Below are 20,258 nucleotides of genomic sequence, written 5' to 3'. Positions count from 1 at the left end.
CTCTTTAGCGGAATGGTTCGCAATGGGTGGTCCCGGAACTAACACCGTCAGCATCACCTGGGAGCTTGTTAGAAATGCAAATGTCAAGCCCCACCGCAAACTAACAGAATGCAGACGCTCTGGGGGGGTGGGGCCCAGCGCTCGGCATTTTAACTACGCCTCCAGGGGATGCCGATGAACCGCTCACAAGTGTGAGCGCTTTGCTGCAGAGGAGGACTCTTACCCCCCGCCGCTCCTGCCAGGCTCTCCGAACCCCTTCGCATCCATCTCCCCCTCTCTCTGAGTGAACCCACCCTCGTTCACCGAGGTTGCCCCAGACTCCAGCTCCACTAGGCACACACCGAGAGTTCCATTAATGCTTTCTTCCAGTAGGAATCTCGCGCTGATACAGGTTTCCCCAATTTAGGTCAAGCTGGTTTCCAGATTATACAATATGCCAGCTCTTGGAGGTTGAGCTAATTGCATTAACATCTTTAAATGCATTCGAGCAGCCCCGTGGTGATGCAAAGAAAACGGGTGCCATACGACGGTAGCTCCGTTTACTGAAGCCGCCTCTACAGCCTCTCGGCAGCTGCTTTACAAACGCCAGCGCTGACCAGAGATCCATTTTACTGGGGAGCAAACGGAGGCTCCGAGAGAGAGAGAGGAGAGAGCTTTAGATTTTCATGTCGGACCAGCTCCAAGTCTGGGCAGGATTTCCTCTCTAACGCAGTGCCTACAATGGATTTCCTTTTAAAAATAGCAAGCCAGACACCAGCTGACTCTGGGTGTGGGCTCAGTGTCAGGCAACGGCAGTTCTCTCATTAGTGTGGAAACAATTGGACTTAAACGTTCAGAAAAATGCTTAGTGGCTCTTGAACCGAGGGCCATCCGCTGTAGGTTTTTCTGCGCTAAAATCATTGCTCGGGCCACGGTTTTCACGTGACCTCCGGGGCCTCGGAGTTTAAGACCCCAGTCCACCCGGAGCCCTCCTCCATCCCGCACAGGACGAGGCGTCCGGGGACTGCATGGGGGCGCTGTCTGCGGGAGCCTAACGCCCCGCGGGTCAAGTTGGCGGCACAGCAGTGCATGAGGCGGGACCACCCGGACTTTGACCTGCGCGGGCCGGAGAAAGCCTGAATCTAAACTGAGTGAAAACAGTTGGCTCCGTCGGCTCCCAGAGGCGAAGATCTATTGATTAATACGGGATCCGGAAAGGGTAGAACGTCGATGACTACTCTCGAAAAGTGGTCACACCCCTAAAAAGTGGCCCCCTGTAGGGAAGTGAGAATGCTAGGCACGGACGGGGTTCGAACCCGTGATCTTCGGTTTACGAGACCGACGCCTTACCACTTGGCCACCGCGCCTGCGTTAGAATGGCGGCTCGGCGAGCCTCTATCCTGGCGCCACTCCCGTGCGCTCGCCCCACGGGCACGAGCGCGGGCCCCAGCGCACCCGCCCGGCCCCGCCCTTTCGCAGCGGCCGGTGGGGCGGGGCTCAAGCGTGCGCGCGCCGGCCGCTCGCAGCGGACTCACGGCAGCAGAGCGGGCAGGGAAGTCTGTCCTACCCTTCGCGTCCGAGTGGGGCCGGGGACTTCGTCTCCGGAGCCCCCAGAGTCCCCACAGCCTCGGCGGGAGGAACTCGTGTGGAGTTCGGGAGCGCTCAGGACGCTCGCAGGCATTTCAGAGCCTGAGGTTCGAATCCCAGCTTCCAGAGAGACTCCGCGACTTTGGACAACCGGTCTCGGGGCCTCAGTTTCCCCTCTAGGGTGAGGCACCCAGGAGGCGGAGGGAAAGGCTGTGGTTCCTTTACTAGCCCGACCCCTCGGGCGGTCCACGGCTGCCCTGCATGGAGCTGACGCTCAACGAGGGTTGTTGAATGAATGTGTAAGTTTTCTGAAATAAAAAGCCCCAAAGCTCCTCTTCCCCCAGATTGCCGCGGTTGAGCCCTGGGTGTGTGCCTGGCCCCGGGGCCAGCAGCATCACTTGGGAGCTGGTTAGAAATGCAACTTCTCTGGCTCACCCCAGACCTGCCCAATTAGACCTGCTGGGGGAGCCGGGCAATCTGGGCTTTAACAGGTTCTCCTCCAGGTGATGCCGCTGCGCGGGAAAGGCTGAGCCCCAATGCTCTAGACCGTTGATACGCATATTCACATTTATGTATTCAAACGTGCCCTTTTATTTTTATTCAGATGGACTGACTTTAAAGTGCACTTTGATTCTCCATTAATTAATGTATGGATGTGTTAACTAATACAGTGGCTTGTAGTACATTTTATAATCACGATAAGTGATAGCATATATTATTTTTAAAATTAACAGTTTCTCTTATACATTAATGTGATGTGTACTATTACAATATTGCATCGTAAATTATATATACTGCATTATATACTATAATATAATGCATGGATGGGATACCTTATTCTCTTTAATAGCTGCACGGTTTCCCATCCAGTGGCTCTATCACATTTGATTTAATCAATTTCTGGGAGTAAGGCCTTGGGTTGTCTGCAGCTTTTTAGCTGCACAGAACATTCTGCTACATGCACCTTTGCCGCCTGGTACTAGTGATGCTCGCAGGGTATAAGGAGACATGAATTAAGAATGTCCACAGCCCACTGTGCAGGTGTATAGGCAAATGGGAAACCTATATATGCCAGGAAGTTGTGTTCACCAAGTTGCTTTAAATGTCACGGTTTGGGCAGGTGACTGGAAAAGGCCCTGGCATTTACCCTCAAACAGGAACTCTGAGATACTGCTCCCGGAGTGCTTGAGATCTATGTGCAAATCTCACTGCAGCTCTTTAATTAAAAAAAAAAAAAAAAAAATTGAACATTTTCAGAATTAAAATGTATTACTGAGCATTGCCTTTGAATGGTTGATGATAAAATTGATTCCATTGTCCCCCTCCATTTTTTGGTGTTCACTGAGTTGTTGGAATTATTGTGCAGAAGTGATAGGGCTTATAAAAAGTGAAAAGAAATTAGCAAATGAGAGAACATCACATGTGAGCTGAGCCCAGAACTAACTGGCAGGTGGAATGGAAATGAGATTCTAACAGGTGCTTTCTTCAGCTTTGTCTTCTGAGGGGAGGGAGGGGATTAAATGATAGAGGTGCATCTGTATCTTGATGGGCAGGTGGGATGCCTGAGGTACGCAGGGTCTGGGGTGTCCTGAGGGAGGCTGGCCCTGTGACCTTCTGTGAGCCCTAAAGTAGAGAACACAGGTCTGATCCTACTTCTCTCACAGGTGTAAGGAGCCCTGAGAAGCCACAAATCTTGGACACCTGGCTGGAGGATCTGTCCGTCCTGGCCCCAGCGTCTTAGAGAGGTACCTGCACAGGTAGGTCTTCAAAAAGTATTGTAGAGGAAATTAACATGCGATTCCTTTCAGTGTGGTCCTCCATGTGGTTCTGGAGAACCTCCTTGGCCGGTGCCTTCCAGCTACGCTGCCAGCAGAGTCCTGGCGCTGAACTTCCTAGATAAGCCCTTCCCCGAGATTTCTAATCTGGTGCCCACTGCACTCAAGACTAAAAAATCTGTGAATTCACCAAAAGTGTATGTAAAATGTGTGTGTTTCTGGGAAAGGGATGCCACAGTTTTTATCAGGTTTTCAGAAAGGCTTGCTGAGGGTCCTAGAAACCTTCAAGCTTTTTTACTCCCTCACTCCTCTGAAATGATTCACCCGAACCCCACTGAAATGCAGTGGGTCTAAAAGTGATTAACCACAGTTGAGGTTGCTTGAAAAAATGAAGGTGTCTTGGAGACACTGTCTCCTTCCAGGCAGGACTTCTGCGGCCACCGACTCCTCTGTTGGGGCCGCCCTCAACACCTTCACCCCTGCTTGCTGCCCGCCTCCCCGCCCCTCCGCCTCCCCGCCCCTCCGCCTCCCCGCCCCTCCGCCTCCCCGCCTCCCCCCCGGCCCCTCCGCCTCCCCGCCTCCCCCGGCCCCTCCGCCTTCCCCCGCCCCTCCGCAGCAAGGGCTGCATCCATTTTAACAGCACTTCACAGTGTGTGAAGGGCTTTCACCTGCGTTAGCTCCATGGCGCCTTGGTTGTGGCCTAGCACGCTCGGCACTTGAACCTGAACATCTTGGGAAGATGCAGATGGACCCTGCGGTGGGGCTGAGGTTCTGCCTTTCTCACAACCTCCCAGGCTGTGCTGGTGCTGCTGGTCCGGGCCCTCACTTTGAGAACTGCTTTAAAGAGTTCTTGGAGAAATTAATTTTCTTGCAGAGGAGGGAAAAAAGCCCCCTCAGGCTTGGATATTTAGGTTGCCTGAGGTGCTGACAGCAGGCTTTTCTCTGATCACCTAAATCAAGACTTTGCCTGAAGAAGGCTCACTTAGCTACTCAAATAGCTCACTTAGCTATCCCTGCGACTGCATTGTCGGTGACGGACAGTTCAGAACCCAGGGCCAGAGCCAGAGGCCACAGCCCCCGTCATTGCTTTATCTCATAAATTCAGGGTTTTAGAGCAGGCTTGATGAGGCCAGGCAGGTTATATGAACCTGTGAATTGAATGCGTGGAGGACGCACGGGATAGGGGCCGAGGACCAGGTGATATGGTGCCATTGTACATTCCCGCCAGAAATATATGCTTTCCAGTTGGGTCACATCTTTCAATTCCTGTCTTTTATTTTCTTCTTCTTATTTTTATGGAAGTATAGTTGGTTTACAATGTTATGTTAGTTTCGGGTATATAGCAAAGTGATTAATTTTATATATATATATCTCTTTTTCAGATTCTCTTCCATTATAGGTTATTACAAGATACTGAATATAGTTCCCTGTGCTATACAATAGGTCCTTGTTGGTTATCTGTTTTATATATAGTAGTGTGTATCTGTTAATCCCCAAAATCCTAGTTTATCCCTTCCCACCCCTTTCCCCTTTGGTAACCATAAGTTTGTTTTCTATGTTTGTGCATCTATTTCTGTTTTATAAATAAGTTCATTTGTGCCATTTGTTTTAGATTCCATATATAAATGATATATAATATTTGTCTTTGTCTTACTTAGTATGATAATCTCTGGGTCCATTTGTCTTTTTTATTTTGGCTACTCTAGTGGGTATGTGGTGGTACCTCATTTTAATTTGCATTTCCCTGATGACTAATGATGTTAAGCACTTTTTCATGTGCTCATTGGTCATTTGTTACATCGTCTTTTTTATTTATCTATTTATTTTTGGCTGCATCGGGTCTTCGTTGCGGCACACAAGATCTTTCATTGTGGGATGTGGGCTCTCTAGTTGATGTGCACGGGTCAGTAGTTGCAGTGCGTGGGCTTAGTTGTCCTGCGGCATGTGGGAATCTTAGTTCCCTGACCAGGGATCGAACCTGCGTCCCCTGCATTGAAAGGCAGATTCTTAACCACTGGACCCCCAGGGAAGTCCCTGTTACATCTTTTGTGAAGTGTCTGCTCAAATCTTTTGCCCATTTTTATAGCTTGTTTGCCTTCCTATTTTTTTTTAAACCCAGTTCTTTTTTTTTTTTAAATAAATTTATTTATTTTTGGCTGTGTTGGGTCTTTGTTGCTGCGCGTAGGCTTTCTCTAGTTGTGGCGAGTGGGGGCTACTCTTCATTGCCGTGCATGGGCTTCTCATTGCAGTGGCTTCTCTTGTTGTGGAGCATGGGCTCTAGGCGTGCGGGCTTCAGCAGTTATGGCACGCGGGCTCAGTAGTTGTGGCTCACGAGCTCTAGAGTGCAAGCTCAGTAGTTGTGGCACACAAGCTTAGTTGCTCCACAGCATGTGGCATCTTCCTGGACTAGGGCTCGAACCCGTGTCCCCTGCATTGGCAGGCGGATTATTAACCACTGCACCACCAGAGAAGCCCACCTTCCTATTTTTGAATCATCAGAGTTCATTGTATGTTCTGGACAGAAGTCTTTTTTCAGATATACGTATCGTTAGTATTTTCTCCTACTTGGTGGATTGCCTTTGCATGTTCTCAGTGGGGTCTCTCAAAGTGCAGAAGTTTTTAATTTTGATGAAGTCCAGTTTATCAATGTTTTTCTTTTATGCTTTTTTGTTTACTAAGAAAGCTTTGTCTACCTGGGTCACAAAGGTTTTCTCCAAGAATTTTTATCATTTTTGCTTTTACATTTAGGTCTAGGATCCATTTTGAGTTAATTTTTGTGTATGGTGTGAGGTTGGGCTTGATGTCCATTTTTTCCCATATCCAGCACCATCTGTTGAAACGATGATCCTCTCTCCATGCAACTGCCCTGGTGCCTTTGTTGAAATTCACTTGACCGTGTACGTGTGGTCGGTTGCTGTGGTTTGTGTTCCATTGATCTGTATATCTATCTGTATGCCAGTTACCACACAGGCTTTGATTGTATTTTATGGAGAGTACTGAAGTCACGTCTTTTAAATCCTCCAATTTTGTTCTTCTTTTACAAAACTGTTTTGCCTATTCTAGTCCTTTGTTTCCATATGATTTTCTGTATACTTTTTAGAATCAGCTCATCAGTTTCTACAAAATGCCTGCTCGGATTTTGATTGGGATTGTAGTAAAGCTATAATTGAATTTGGGGGAAATTAATGTCTTAACACTATGGAGTCCCCCCATCTATGAATATTTCAGTTGTTTGTTGCTGGTGCCTATGACTCTTGGATTCTAAATTCATTTGGTTGGCATTTCATCATGTGAGATTTCTGTGATTTTCAGTGGAAGAGCAGCTAGAAAGTTCGTGGTACCTGTGTTTACCTTCTTTTGGCACTCCATCCAAGCAGGAATCCCTGCCACATAGAGGCAGTGTGCAGGCCCCTGCAGAACATAGCAGGGTGAGGACTGAAGCAGGATGTGTTGCCTGTGTAACCTCTGAAAAACTGAAGGTCTCCCAGCTTGGAGAGAGAGGCAGTAGTTTTTTCAACTCCCTTTCACAAATAATGCCAACCATACAGAAAATGGTACAAAGAGGAATTCTGCAGAAAAATTACAGCTGTATAGAATGCCCTGATATCACCTCATCAAGTCAATCTTAGAACCTCTAACCCTGGAAAAATAAGTTTAAATTGGTTCATTCCAGAACCAGAATAAGATCAAGCTGGCAGCTATGAACAGTAAAAAGTTTTGTTCTTTCTCTTTTCCCTTTTTTTTCCGGATACGCTCTGAAAAGGTCAACCAGGTTATCTGAGGCACAAACATTAGTGTGCAGAGTTGGTGACGGTTTTATGGATATAAAAAGCAGTCGACAGTAACAGGATAAATTGCTATTTCTCTTATTACTTGTCCTGTATTAGGTGGAGGACTCCCACCCTCTTAGCTCTCAATTCCTTCCTCTCTCTCCTCTTCCTTTTTGAGGTGACCAGTCTTAGGAGTTTTTTTGGATTTTCCCACATCTTTTTCTGTTGATATGTGTTTATACATAGGAAACGTAGTGTTTTGGGGGGGTTGTTCTCCTCAACAAATGGTACATATTGTGCATATTTTGTAAACATGTCTTCTTTTTGATGTTAACTCTACAAAGCATCAGAGGTCTAACCGTGTCACTCCCTATGGCTCTAGCTCATTCCTTGTAACCGCTGTGTTCTAGTCTGCTCGGGGGACTATAGCACAGTTTTAATAAATCCCCTATTGCTGGCCACCTGGGTTGTTTCCAAGTTTTCTTCATTACAAGCAGAGCTGCTCTTGCATCTTTGCACGTGGCTCCCAGTGCACACATGTGGAAGGTTCTTTAGCATAGATGTCAGGGTCATTGCTTTCCTAAGATAACTTTCTGCCGTAGGGTAGCAGCCTTAAGCAAACAGTGCTGCAAGCATCTGCTTGCCGGTGAGTGAGCCGGCCATCAGTGCTACTGGGCTACGGGAGTTGTATTTGCTCTTGCTTGAGGCTCTCATTTTCAACTTTGTGCGGAGTTGGTTTGGACGAGGCAGAAACAATCAGCCACGCACTTTGTGTGATGTCTTGGCCGAGGTCCACCCAATGTGGTGGAGACGTGTTATGGGTGTGAGTGTGTTGGTATCAAACTGAACAAATTCCTTTGGTTTCCAGTATTATGAGCTTGTAAGAAACAATTATGTGAATGTCCCAAATGGGTTCCTTCACATATGTTGCCACTTTATATAAAGTAGTACCAGCATCTCACATGAATGATACATGGTGTGTGTTTATTAGTACTGCAAAGAATCATTTATTTTCCTTTAGGTTTATTCATAGTATATGCTATTTCAAAAACTCAAACCTTTAATCATTAACCAGGAAGTCATTTTGATAGACAGACAGACAGACAGATAGATAGGATGGATGTTGACCTTTTCCTAGGCCTTGTATTTTAAGATCCTTGTTACATAAGTGACACTTGATCTAATGGGTTTCAAAATTTTTTTTTAGCCATTGCAAACTTTTGGAGAATTTACCCTTGTTATTGGGGCATCTTCCAATATACCCCCCCTGCATTTTAAAGCTAGGAGTTGAAGCAGTATATACATGGTTAAAGATGAAATATATGTTATGAAGTTAAAAGTGACTATTTAAAGATGTCATCTCCCATCATCAGATGCCAATTATCCTATCCCCAGCTTTTGACGTAGGAGGTGATTATTCCCAGGGATGTTCTTGGCAACTTGAAAAGATAAATGGGTGGAAGGAAACGAGAGAAACTGTGATGATAAATTTACTTACAGAGAAGAACCTACCTTTTGCATTTTCCCCTCGTGGTTCCGCTTTAGTGCTGTAAAACTGTACATATACACGTAAAACTTAGGTAGAAAAATGTTGAACATGAAAGATGACCTTTTCCCTTCTTCCTTGTTCCATTATGGACAAGTTAGAATTGCTTTTTTGGAAACATGAGTAAGATTTTATTGGAAACATTTTGCTGTTCTTCTCTCTCCTTTCATGGTTCTTAAAAAGCTGTCACTGTGTCTTCTTGTGATGCTTTCTGTCTCTGTAACTGCTCGTTGGACCAACTAGAGGCCTTGGAAGTGTGAACGGTTTCTCTGGCGTTTACCTCTGTGTGTTTGCCGGTTGTCACGGTATATTAGTGAGTGCTATTTAATCCCATGCTAGCTCTAAAAATAACACGATGGGAAGTATTTAGAGAAAGTTTGAACACCACGTCCAGATCTCAGCTTATCTCAAATAAAAGCCACTAGTTCCATTCAGGTAAAAACACTTGTAGAAATCCAGGGTGGCTTTTTTCTTTTGAATTGGGGTTTTGGTTTTTGGTTGTTTCTTCCTGTCCTTTTGTAATCCATCTCCCCCACCCTCCAACAGCCATTCTGCTTTCTGTCACTGTCTGTTAGTTTGTATATCCTAGAATTTTATATAAATGGACTCGAAACAGTGTGTATTCTTTTTCTTTGTTTAAAAAAATTGGGGACTTCCCTGGCAGTGCAGTGGTTAAGATACCATGCTTCCAGTGCAGGGGGGCACAGTTTGGATACCTAGTCAGAGAACTAAGATCCCACGTGCCACGTGGTGCAGCCAAAAAAATATATATGTAAAATTGAAGTATAGTTAATTTACAGTGTTGTGTTAATTACTGCTGTACAGCAAAGTGATTCAGTTTTATATATATGTATATATACACATACATTCTTTTTAAAAAAATATTCTTTTCCATTGTGGTTTATCATAGGATATTGAATATAGTTCTCTGTGCTATATAGTAGGACCTTGTTGTTTTATGTATTCTTTTCCTGGCTTTCATTCAGTGTAATTATTTCAAGACCCATCCATGCTGTACGTTATTGTGAACCAAGAGTTCGTTCCTTGTTACTTATGAGTGGTATGGACATTTGAGTTGTTTGCAGTTTGGGGCTATTACAAATAAAGCTACTATGAACATTTGTGTACCAGCCTTTGAAAGGACATTAAAAAGCTTTCCTTCCTTTTGGGTGAATACATAGGAGTGGAATGCCTGGATCAGATGTTTATATTTTTAGGAAACTGACTGTTTTCCAGAGTGGTTGTGCCATTTTGCATCCCCACGGGCAGTGTAGAAGAGTTCCAGTTCCTCCACATCCTCATCAACACGTGGTATGGTTAGTCTTTTTAATTTAATTTAGCCATTCGAACAGGTGGGCAGTGCTCTCTCATTGTTTTAGTTTGCATTTCTCTAATGACTAATGAAGTTGAGCATTTTTTTCATGTGTTTATCTACTATTCATCTGTCTTCTTTGGAAAGTATTCATACGCCTTATGCATTTTTTATTGGGTTGTTTTTCTGGTTTTTTTGGCCGTGACACGCGGATTGTGGGCTCTTAGTTCCCCGACCAGGGATCGAACCCATGCCCCCTGCAGTAGAAGTGCGGAGTCTTTTTTTTTTTTTTAAATAAATTTATTTATTTATTTTTGGCTGCGTTGGTCTTCGTTGCTGCACATGGGCTTTCTGTAGTTGTGGCAAGTGGGGGCTACTCTTCATTGTGCTGTGTGGGCTTCTCATTGCAGTGGCTTCTCTCATTGTGGAGCACGGGCCCTAGGTGTGCGGGCTCAGTGGTTGTGGCATGCCGGCTCAGTAGTTGTGGCGCACGGGCTTAGTTGCTCTGCAGCATGTGGGATCTTCCTGGACCAGGGCTCCAACCCGTGTCCCCTGCATTGGTAGGCGGATTCTTAACTACTGCGCCACCAGGGAAGTCCCAAGGAAGTGCAGAGTCTTAACCACTGGACTGCCAGGGAAGCCCCCTCATTATTGAATTTTGAAAGTTCTTGATATATTCTGGATACAAATCCTTTATCAGATATATGATTTCCAAATATTTTCTCCCCTGTGTGGCTCTTTTCCTTCTCTTAACAGTGTTCTTTTAAGAGCAGAAGTTTTAAATTTTGATAAAATCCGGTTTATCTATTTGTTCTCCTTTGCATCATTCTTTTCTTGTTATATCTAAGAAACTTTGCTTAACTCAAAGTAACAATGTTTTTTTCCTATGTTTTCCTCTAAAAGTTTTATAATTTGAGTTTTTACATTTAGGTCGATGACCCATTTATAGTTAAATTCGTATATATTGTGGGTTATGAATGGAAGTTCGCTTTTTTGTATATAGGTATCAAATTGTTCCATTGTCTTTTGTTGAAAAGACCATCCTTTCTCCACTGAATTGCCTTTGCACCTTTGTTGAAAATAAGTTGTCCACATATGTGTGGGTCTATTTCTGGGCTCTGTTTTGTTCCATTGATCTATTTGTCTATTTTTACACCAGTTCCACACTATCTTAACTAATGCAGGTTTATAATAAGTCCTGAAATCAGGTAGTGTTAGTATTCCAACTTTGTCCTTCCTCTTGACTATTCTAGTTCCTTTATATTTCCATGTGAATTTTAGAATCTGGTAACAATTTATACAAGAAGCCTATTGGGATTGCAGTAAATCTTTAGGTCAATTTGGAGAGAACTGGCATATTGACACTATTGAGTCCTCCAGTCCCTGGACATGATATATCTTTTGATTTATTTAGGTCTTCTTTAACTTCTCTCAGCAGTGTTTTTGTCATTCCCAGTGTACACACCTTTCACATATTTTGTCAAATTTATTTTTCATATTTTGGAGTATATTATAGATGATATTATTTTAAAATTTCAAGTCCTGATTGTTCATTACTGGTAGATGGAAATGCACTTGCATTTTTTATATTGGCCTGCTATTCTGCCACCTTGTTAAACTCACTTATTAGTAGTCTTTTGGTAGATTCCTTCAGATTTCTATATAGGCAATCATGTAATCTGTGAATAGTGACAGTTTTACTTCTTCCTTTCCAATCTGAATGCTTTTTATTTATTTTTCTTGCCTTATTGTCTAGAACTTCCAGTATAATGTTGAGTAGAAGTGGTGAGAGAGGACATTCTTAGTTTATTTCTGATCTTAAGGAAAAAGCATTCAGTCTTTCAATATTAGGCATGGTGTTCCCTGTGGGTTTGTCATAGATGGCCTTTATCAGGTTAGGAAGTTCCCTTTTATTCCTAATTGGTGAGGGATTTTAAAAAAAATCAGGAATTAATATCAGCTTTTTCCAAATGCTTCTTCTGTGTCTATTAAGATGATCATGGTTTTAAATTTTTTTAGTTTGTTAATATGGTAAATTACACTGATTGATTATTCAAACATTAAACCATCCTTACATTCCTTGGACAAAACTCCACTTGGTTAGGATATATTATCCTTTTTATATATTGTTGGATTCAATTTTCTAAAATTTGTTTAGAAATGTTCTATGTTCCTGAAGGATATTGGTCAGTAATTTACTTTTCTAATAATGTCTTTGTCTGGCTTTGGTGTCAGGGTAATACTGGCATCATAGAATAAGTTGGGAGGTATTGCCTCCTTTTCAGTTTTCTAGAAGAGTTTGCATATAACTGGTATTGTTTATTCCTTAAATGATTGGTAGAATTCACCAGAAAAGCCATCTGGGCCTGTGGTTTCCCTTATGAAAAGGTTTTTCACTATTAATTCAACTTTTTAAAAATAGATATAGGGTTAATCAGGTTATTTATTTCTTTTTAAGTGAACTTCATGGTTTGACTTTCAAGGAATTGTTTAATCCAAGTCGTTGAATTTATTGACATAAAGTTTTTCATAATATTGCCTTATTATCCATTTCATATTTGTAGAATCTGTAGTGATGTCACCTCTCTCATTCCTGATATTGGTAATTTGTGTCCTCTTGCTTTGTTTTCCTGATTTGTCTGTTGGAGGTTTATCACTTTTACTGATCTCCAGGGACCAGTTTCTAGTTCCATTGATTTTTCTGTATTGCCTTTCTGTTTATTTCATTGATTTCTGCTCTGGCCTTTATTGTTTACTTTCTTCTATTTTAGGTTTAATTTGCTTTTCTTTTTCTAGTTTTTTTTTTTTTTTTAGGGTGGACACTGAGGCCATTGATTTGAGAACTTTCTTTTTTCTAATAAAGGCATTTAGTGCTATAAAAGTTCTCTTCAGATACCACTTTAGCAGGTTATCACACAACTTGATATATTGTGTTTTTATTTTCATTCAGTTCAAAATACTTATTTTCTCCTTTGGCTTATTTTTTTTTGTCCCACAGGTTACACAAAAGTGTGTTAGTTTCTAAATATTTGGGGATTTTCAAAAGGATCTTCCTTTTATTAATTCCTACTTTAACTTCACTGTGGTTGGGGAACATGTGCTGTTGAAAAGAATGTGTATTCTGTTGTTGGGTGAAGTGTTGTGTAAATGTCAATAAGGTCAAGTTGGCTGCTAGTATCGTTTTTGTTTTTTTGTTAAATCCTTACTGATTTTCTGTTGACTTGTTCAATTACTGAGAGAGGGTATTGACATCTTTGGCTATAACTGTGGATTTGTCTATCCCTCCATGAATTTCTGTACTTTTTTTGTGTCATGTAGTTTGAATTTGTTGTTAGGTGCATAAACATTTAGCATTCTTTTGACTTCTTCATGAATTTATCATTATGAAATGACCTTCGTTTTCGCTAGTAATATTCTTTGTCCTGAAATCTCTGAAATTTTGTCTTATATAAATGTAGCCATTCCAATAATTGATTAGTATTAGCATGGTATACCTTTTTCTATATGCTTCCTTTTAACTTATATCTGTGTTTTTATATTTAATGCGTGTTTCTCATAGGCAGTATAGAGTTGAGTTTTGCTTTTTTAGCCGTTCTGAAAATCTCTGCCTTTTAATTGAATTATTTAGACCATTTACATTTAATGAGACAATTGATATAAGTTTAAATTTATCATCTTACTATTTGTTTTCTATTTGTCCCATCTGTTTTTCCTTCCCTTTTCTCTCTTTTTATACAGCTTTGATTTTGTTAGTTTTTATAGTTCCATTTATCACCTTGTTTGATTTATTAGTTATCACTCTGTTTTTGGGTTTTTGTTTTTAATTTAGTGTTTGCTGTAGGATTCATAATATATATCTTTAACTTATCACTGTCTACCATTAAGTGATATTATACCACTTAACATATAACATAAACATTTTACAGTAATATGCTCCCATTCTCTCTACCTGACCTTTATGTTTTTGTTTTCATATATTTTACTTTTACATATGTTATAAAGCCCATACAACATTTGTTGTTAATTTTGTTTAAATAGTTAACCTTTAGGAGATTTAAATACTAAGAAAAACTGTCATATACTTATTTACATAGTTACCATTTCTGGTGTTCTTCATTTCTTTGTGTATATCCAGACTTCCATCTGGCACTATTTTCCTTCTGCCTGAAGTCTTCCTTTAACATTTTTTCTTATAAGAATCTGAAGACGAAAAAAGAAAAAAAAGGAATCTGAAGACAGTGAATTGTTGCAGCTTTTGTATGTCTGAGAACATCTTGCCTTCATTTTTTTTAATATAAATTTATTTTTTATTTTTATTTTTGGCTGCATTGGATCCTCGTTGCTGCGTGTGGGCTTTCTCTAGTTGTGGTGAGTGGGGGCTAGTCTTCGTTGTGGTGCACAGGCTTCTCATTGCAGTGGCTTCTCTTTGTTGCGGAGCACAGGCTCTAGGCACGTGGGCTCAGTAGTTGTGGCACGTGGCTCTAGAGCGCAGGCTCAGTAGTTGTGGCGCACAGGCTTAGTTGTTCCATGGCATGTGGGATCTTCCCGGACCAGGGCTCAAACCCATGTCCCCCATATTGGCAGGTGGATTCTTAACTCCTGTGCCACTAGGAAAGCCCCTGCCTTCATTTTTGAAAGATACTTTTGCATGTTATAGAACTCTAGGTTGACACATTTCTTTCAGAATTTTAAAGATGGTACTCCACTACCCTGTATCATTTCCAACAAATCTGCCATCATCCTTATCTTTGCTCCATTATTCATAATGTGTCTTTTCCCCGTCTACTTTTTTAAAAACATATTTAATGGTGATAAAATACACATAATGTAAATTTTACCATTGTAACCATTTTTAAGTGTACAATTCAGTGGCATTAAGAAATTCACATTGTGTAACCATCATCATTATTCATCTCCAGAACTATTTGCATCTTGCAAAACAGCAACTCTGTATTCACTAAAACAATAACTCTCTATTTTCCCCTACAGCAATCCCTGGTAACGACCATTCTACTGTCTATGTGTGAATTTGATTACTCTAGGTATCTCATATGAGTGGAAGCATACAATATTTTAAAAATACTTTTTAAAATTGAGGTATAGTTGATGTACAACATTATACAAGTTTCAAATGTACAACATAGTGATTCACAATTTTTAAAGGTTATACTCCTTTATAGTTATTATAAGATATTAGTTATATTCCCTGTGTCGCATAATATATCCTTATAGTTTATTTTATACACAATAATTTGTACCACTTGTTCTCCTACCCATGTCTTGCCCCTTCCCTTTTCACTCTCCCCACTAGTAACCACTAGTTTGTTCTCTATATCTGTGAGTCTGTTTCCTTTTTGTTATATTTACTAGTTTGTTTTATTTTTCATATTCCATATGTAAGTGATATCATACAGTATTTGTCTTTGTCTGACTTATTTCACTTAGTCCCTCCAAGTCCATCCATGTTGTTGCAAATGGCAAAATAGCATTCTTTTTTATGGCTGAGTAGTATTCCATTGTATACATACACCACATCTGTTTTTAAAATTAATTAATTTATTTATGGCTGTGTTGGGTTTTCTTTGCTGTGTGTGGGCTTTCTCTAGTTGTGGCGAGTGGGGGCTATCTTTGTTGCAGTGTGTGAGCTTCTCATTGTGGTAGCTTCTCATTGCAGAGCATGGGCTCTAGGAGTATGGGCTTCAGTAGTTGTGGCACTCGGGCTCAGTAGCTGTGGTTCACAGGCTCTAGAGCGTAGGCTCAGTAGTTGTGGTGCATGGGCTTAGTTGCTCTGCGGCATGTTTTTGGATATATACGCAGTAGTGGAATTGCTGGATCATGTGGTAGTTCTGTTTTTAGTTTTTTGAGAAACTGCTATACTGTTTTACACAGCGGCTGCACCAATTTACATTCCCACCAACAGTACACAAGGGTTCCCTTTTCTCCACGTCCTTGCCAACATTTATTATTTGTGGTCTTTTTAATGATAGCCTTTCTGACAGGTGTGAGGTGATATCTCACTTTGGTTTTAATTTGCATTTCTCTGATGATTAACGATGTTGAGCATCTTTTCCTATGCCTGGGCCATCTGTATATTTTCCTTGGAAAAATGTCTATTCAGGTCTTCTGCCCATTTTTTAATTGCGTTGTTTGTTTTTTTGATATTGAGTTGTATGAGTTGTTTATATATTACAGATATTAACCCCAATAATATAATGTTATTGGTCATAGCATTAGCAAATATTTTCTCCTTTTCAATAGGTTGTCTTTTTATTCTGTCAATGATTTCCTTTGCTGCGAAAAAGCTTTTAAGTCTCCTTAGGTCCCATTTGTTTATTTTTATTTCCTTTGCTTTAGGAGACAGATCCAAAAAAATACTGGTTTGATTTATGTTGACAAGTTTTCTGCGTATGTTTTCTTCTAGGATTTTTATGGTTTCTGATCTTACATTTAGGTCTCTAATACATTTCAAATTTATATGGTATGAGGAAATGTTCTAATTTCATTCTTTTATGTGTAGCTGTCCAGTTTTCCCAGCACCACTTATTGAAGGGAATGTCTTTTCTCCATTGTATATTTTTGTCTCCCTTGTCATAGATTAACTGACCATAAGCGTGTGGGTTTATTTCTGGGCTCTCTATTCTATTCCATTGATCTATGTGCCAGTACCGTACTGTTTTGATTATTGTACCATACTGTTTTGATTATTGTAGTTTTGTAGTATAGACTGAAGTCAGGGAGCATGATTCCTCCAGCTCTGTGTTTCTTTCTCAAGATTGTTTTGGCTATTTGGGGACTTCTGTTTCCATAAAAATGCCCTTGGTATTTTGATAGGGAATGTGTCAATTGCCTTGGGTAGTATGGTCACTTTAACAATACTGATTCTTCCAATCCATGAACATAGTATGTCTTTTTTTAAAAATTACTTTTATTTTATTTTATTTTACTTATTTATTTGGTTGTGTTGGGTCTTAGTTGCAGCTCACGGGCTCCTTAGTTGTGGCTCGTGGGTTCCTTAGTTGTGGCTCATGGGCTCCTTAGTTGTGGCACGGGAACTCTTAGTTGTGGCATGCATGTGGGATCTAGTTCCTGGACCAGGGATTAAACTCGGGCCCCCCTGCATTGGGAGCACAGAGTCTTAACCACTGCACCACCATGGAAGTCCCCATGACATATCTTTTGGTCTGTTTGTCATCTTCAGTTTCTTTCATCAGTGTCGTATAATTCTCTGAGTTCAGGTCTTTTACCTCCTTAGGTAGGTTTATTCCTAGGTATTTTATTCTTTTTGATGCAATGGTAAGTGGGATTGTTTTTCTTAATTTCTCTTTCTGATAGCTCATCATTAGTGTATAGAAATGCAACAGATTTCTGTATATTAATTTTGTATTCTGTGACTTCATCAAATTCATTGATGAGTTCTAGTAGTTTTCTGGTGGTGTCTTTAGGATTTTCTATGTATAGTATCATATCTTTTACAAACTTTGATAGTTTTACTTCTTTCCAATTTGGATTCGTTTTATTTCTTTTTCATCTGTGATTGCTGTGGTTAGGACTTCCAATACTATGTTGAATAAAAGTAGTGAGAGTGGGCATCCTTGTCTTTTTCCTGATCTTAGAGGAAATGCTTTCAGCTTTTCATCACTGAGCATGATGTTAGCTGTGGGCTTGTCATATATCACCTCTATTATGTTGAGGTATGCTTTCTCTATGCCCACTTTCTGGAGAGATTTTATCATAAATGGACATTGAATTTTTTCAGAAGCTTTTTCTGCATCTATTGAGATGATCATATGATTTTTATTCTTCAATTTGTTATTGCAGTGTATCATATTGATTTTGTGGATATTGAAAAATCCTTGCATCCCAGGGGTAAATCCCACTTGATCGTAGTATTTGATCCTTTTAACGTATTGCTGGATTTGGTTTGCTAACATTTTGTTGAGGATTTTGCATGTATGTTCATCAGTGATATTGGCCTCTAATTTTCTTTCTTTCTTTTTTTTATATCTTTGTCTGGTTTGGGTGTCAGGTTGATGCTGGCCTCATAGAATGAGTTTGGAAGTGTTCCTTCCTCTGCAGTATTTGGAGTAGTTTGAGAAGGATAGGTGTTAACTCTTCTTTAAATGTTTGGTAACATTCACCTGTGAAGCCATCTGGTCCTGGAGTTTTATTTGTTGGGAGTTTTAAAATTACTGATTCAATTTCATTACTGGTAATTGGTTTGTTCATATTTTCTATTTCTTCCTCGTTCGGTGTTGAGCGATTGTACATTTCCAGGTATTTGTCCATTTCTTCTAGGCTGTCCATTTTATTGGCATATAGTTGTTCATAGTAGTCTCTTATAATCTTTTGTATTTCTGTGATGTTGGTTGTAACTTCTCGTTTTTCATTTCTGATTTTATTGATTTGGGCCCTCTCTTTTTCTTGATGAGTCTGGCTAAAGGTTTATCAATTTTGTTTATCTTTTCAAAGAATCAATTCTTAGTTTCATTGATCTTTTCTATTGTTTCTTTAGTCTCTATGTATTTCTGCTCTGATCTTTATGATTTCTTTCCTTCTACTAACTTTGGGTTTTGTTCTTCTTTTTCTAGTTCCTTTAGGTGTAAGGTTAGGATGTGTATTTGATATTTTTCTTGTTTCCTGAGGTAAGCTTGTATCCCTTTGAACTTCCCTCTTAGAACTGCTTTTGCTGCATACCATAGATTTCGGATTGTTATGTTTTCATTTTCATTTGTCTCCAGGTATTTTTTAATTTCCTCTTTGATTTCTTCAGTGATCCATTGGTTGTTTAGTAGCGTATTGTTTAGCCTCCACGTGTTAGGATTCTTTGCAGTTTTTTCTCGTAGTTGATTTCTAGTCTCATAGCGTTGTGGTCGGAAAAGATGCTTAATATGATTTAAATTTTCTTAAATTTACCAAGGCTTGTTTTGTGTCCTAGCATGTGATCTATCCTGGAGAATGTTTCAAGTGCACTTGAAAAGAATGTGTTGGAATTATACAGTATGTACATTTTTGTGACTGACTAATTTCACTTAGCATAAGGTCCTCAATGTCCATCCATGTACAATGTGCTGGAATTTCCTTTTTAGTAGGGGCGAATAATATTCCATTGTACGTATATACCACATTTTGTTCATTCATCAGTGGACACTTGGGTTGCTGCCACCTTTTGGCTATTGTGAATAATTCTGCTATGCACAGGAGTATATAAATATCTCTTCAAGACACTGCTTTCAATCCTTTTGGGTATATACCTAGAGTGGAATTGATGGATCACATGGTAATTCTATGTTTAATTTTTTTGAGGAACTGCCATATTGTTTTCCATAGCAGCTGCACCATTTTATACTCCCACCAATGATTGCACAAGGATCCCAGTTTCTCCAAATCTTCACCAATACCTGTTATTTTGTTTTTTTGAAAGAGTATCCATCCTAATGGGTGTAAGATGATATCACATTTGATTTTGATTTGCATTTCCCTAATGATTAATGATGTTGAGCATCTTTTCATGTGCTTATTGACCATTAGTATACCTTCTTTGGAGAAATGTCTGTTTAAGTTGTTTGTCCATCTTTAAATTGGGTTGTTTTTGTCTTTTGTTGTTGTTGAGTTGCAGGAATTCTTGACATATTCTGTCAATGTTTGCTTTATATATTTAGGGTCTGATGTTTGCATATGTTTGTAATTATATTCTTGGTGAATTGACCCTTTCATCATTATATAATGCCCTTCTTTATCTCTTGTAATAGTTTTTTAAATTTAAAGTCTATTTTGTCTGATATTAGCATAGCTATTCCTGTTCTCCTGTGGTTACTATTTGCACAGAATAACTTTCTCCATCCTTTTGCTTTAAATCTATGCAGGTTCTTAGCTCTAAAGTGAGTCTCTCATAGACAGCATCTAGTTGGATTCTCTTTTTTAATTTGTTCTGCCAATCTGTGTCTTTTAATTGGGGGAATTTAATCCTTTTACATTTAGTTACTGATAGGGAATTGCCATTTTATTTGCTTTCTGTATGTCTTATACCTTTTTTGTCCCTTCCTTCCATACTGCCTTCCTTTGTGTTTAGATGATTTTTTTTAGTAGTGACATGTTTCGATTCCCTTCTCATTTCCTTTTTCTTTTTTTTAAATAAATAAATTTATATAAAAAAAAGAAATTTGGGACAAGAAGGAAAGTAGATTACCAACTTAATCTAATCTTTCAGATTGCTTCTATTTTTCTTTTTTTTGAATTTATTTTTTTATACAGCAGGTTATTAGTTATTTATTTTATACATTAATATGTAT

At 40.0% G+C, this 20,258-nt stretch overlaps 1 long non-coding RNA gene and 1 other non-coding gene across 3 annotated transcripts in view; one reads left to right on the top strand and one right to left on the bottom strand.

The window, feature by feature from the left end:
• Nucleotides 1–1,274: 1,274 nt before the first annotated feature.
• On the bottom strand, nucleotides 1,275–1,346 carry TRNAT-CGU (transfer RNA threonine (anticodon CGU)). The gene has a single exon. It is a non-coding gene; the product is annotated as a tRNA-Thr (tRNA).
• Nucleotides 1,347–1,519: 173 nt separating this feature from the next.
• LOC132506197 (uncharacterized) overlaps nucleotides 1,520–20,258 on the top strand; it is a 47,915-nt gene continuing 29,176 nt past the window's right edge. For both annotated transcript variants that reach the window (XR_009535749.1, XR_009535748.1), the window contains exons 1-2: nucleotides 1,520–1,865; nucleotides 3,231–3,323. This is a non-coding gene — a long non-coding RNA (uncharacterized LOC132506197). The remainder of the gene's footprint in view (nucleotides 1,866–3,230; nucleotides 3,324–20,258) is intronic.

Source organism: Lagenorhynchus albirostris, chromosome 15, assembly GCF_949774975.1.
Source record: "Lagenorhynchus albirostris chromosome 15, mLagAlb1.1, whole genome shotgun sequence".
Taxonomy (NCBI): domain Eukaryota; kingdom Metazoa; phylum Chordata; class Mammalia; order Artiodactyla; family Delphinidae; genus Lagenorhynchus; species Lagenorhynchus albirostris.
The sequence above is the reverse complement of the archived record's forward strand: the minus strand, read 5'-3'. Positions and strand labels throughout refer to the sequence as shown.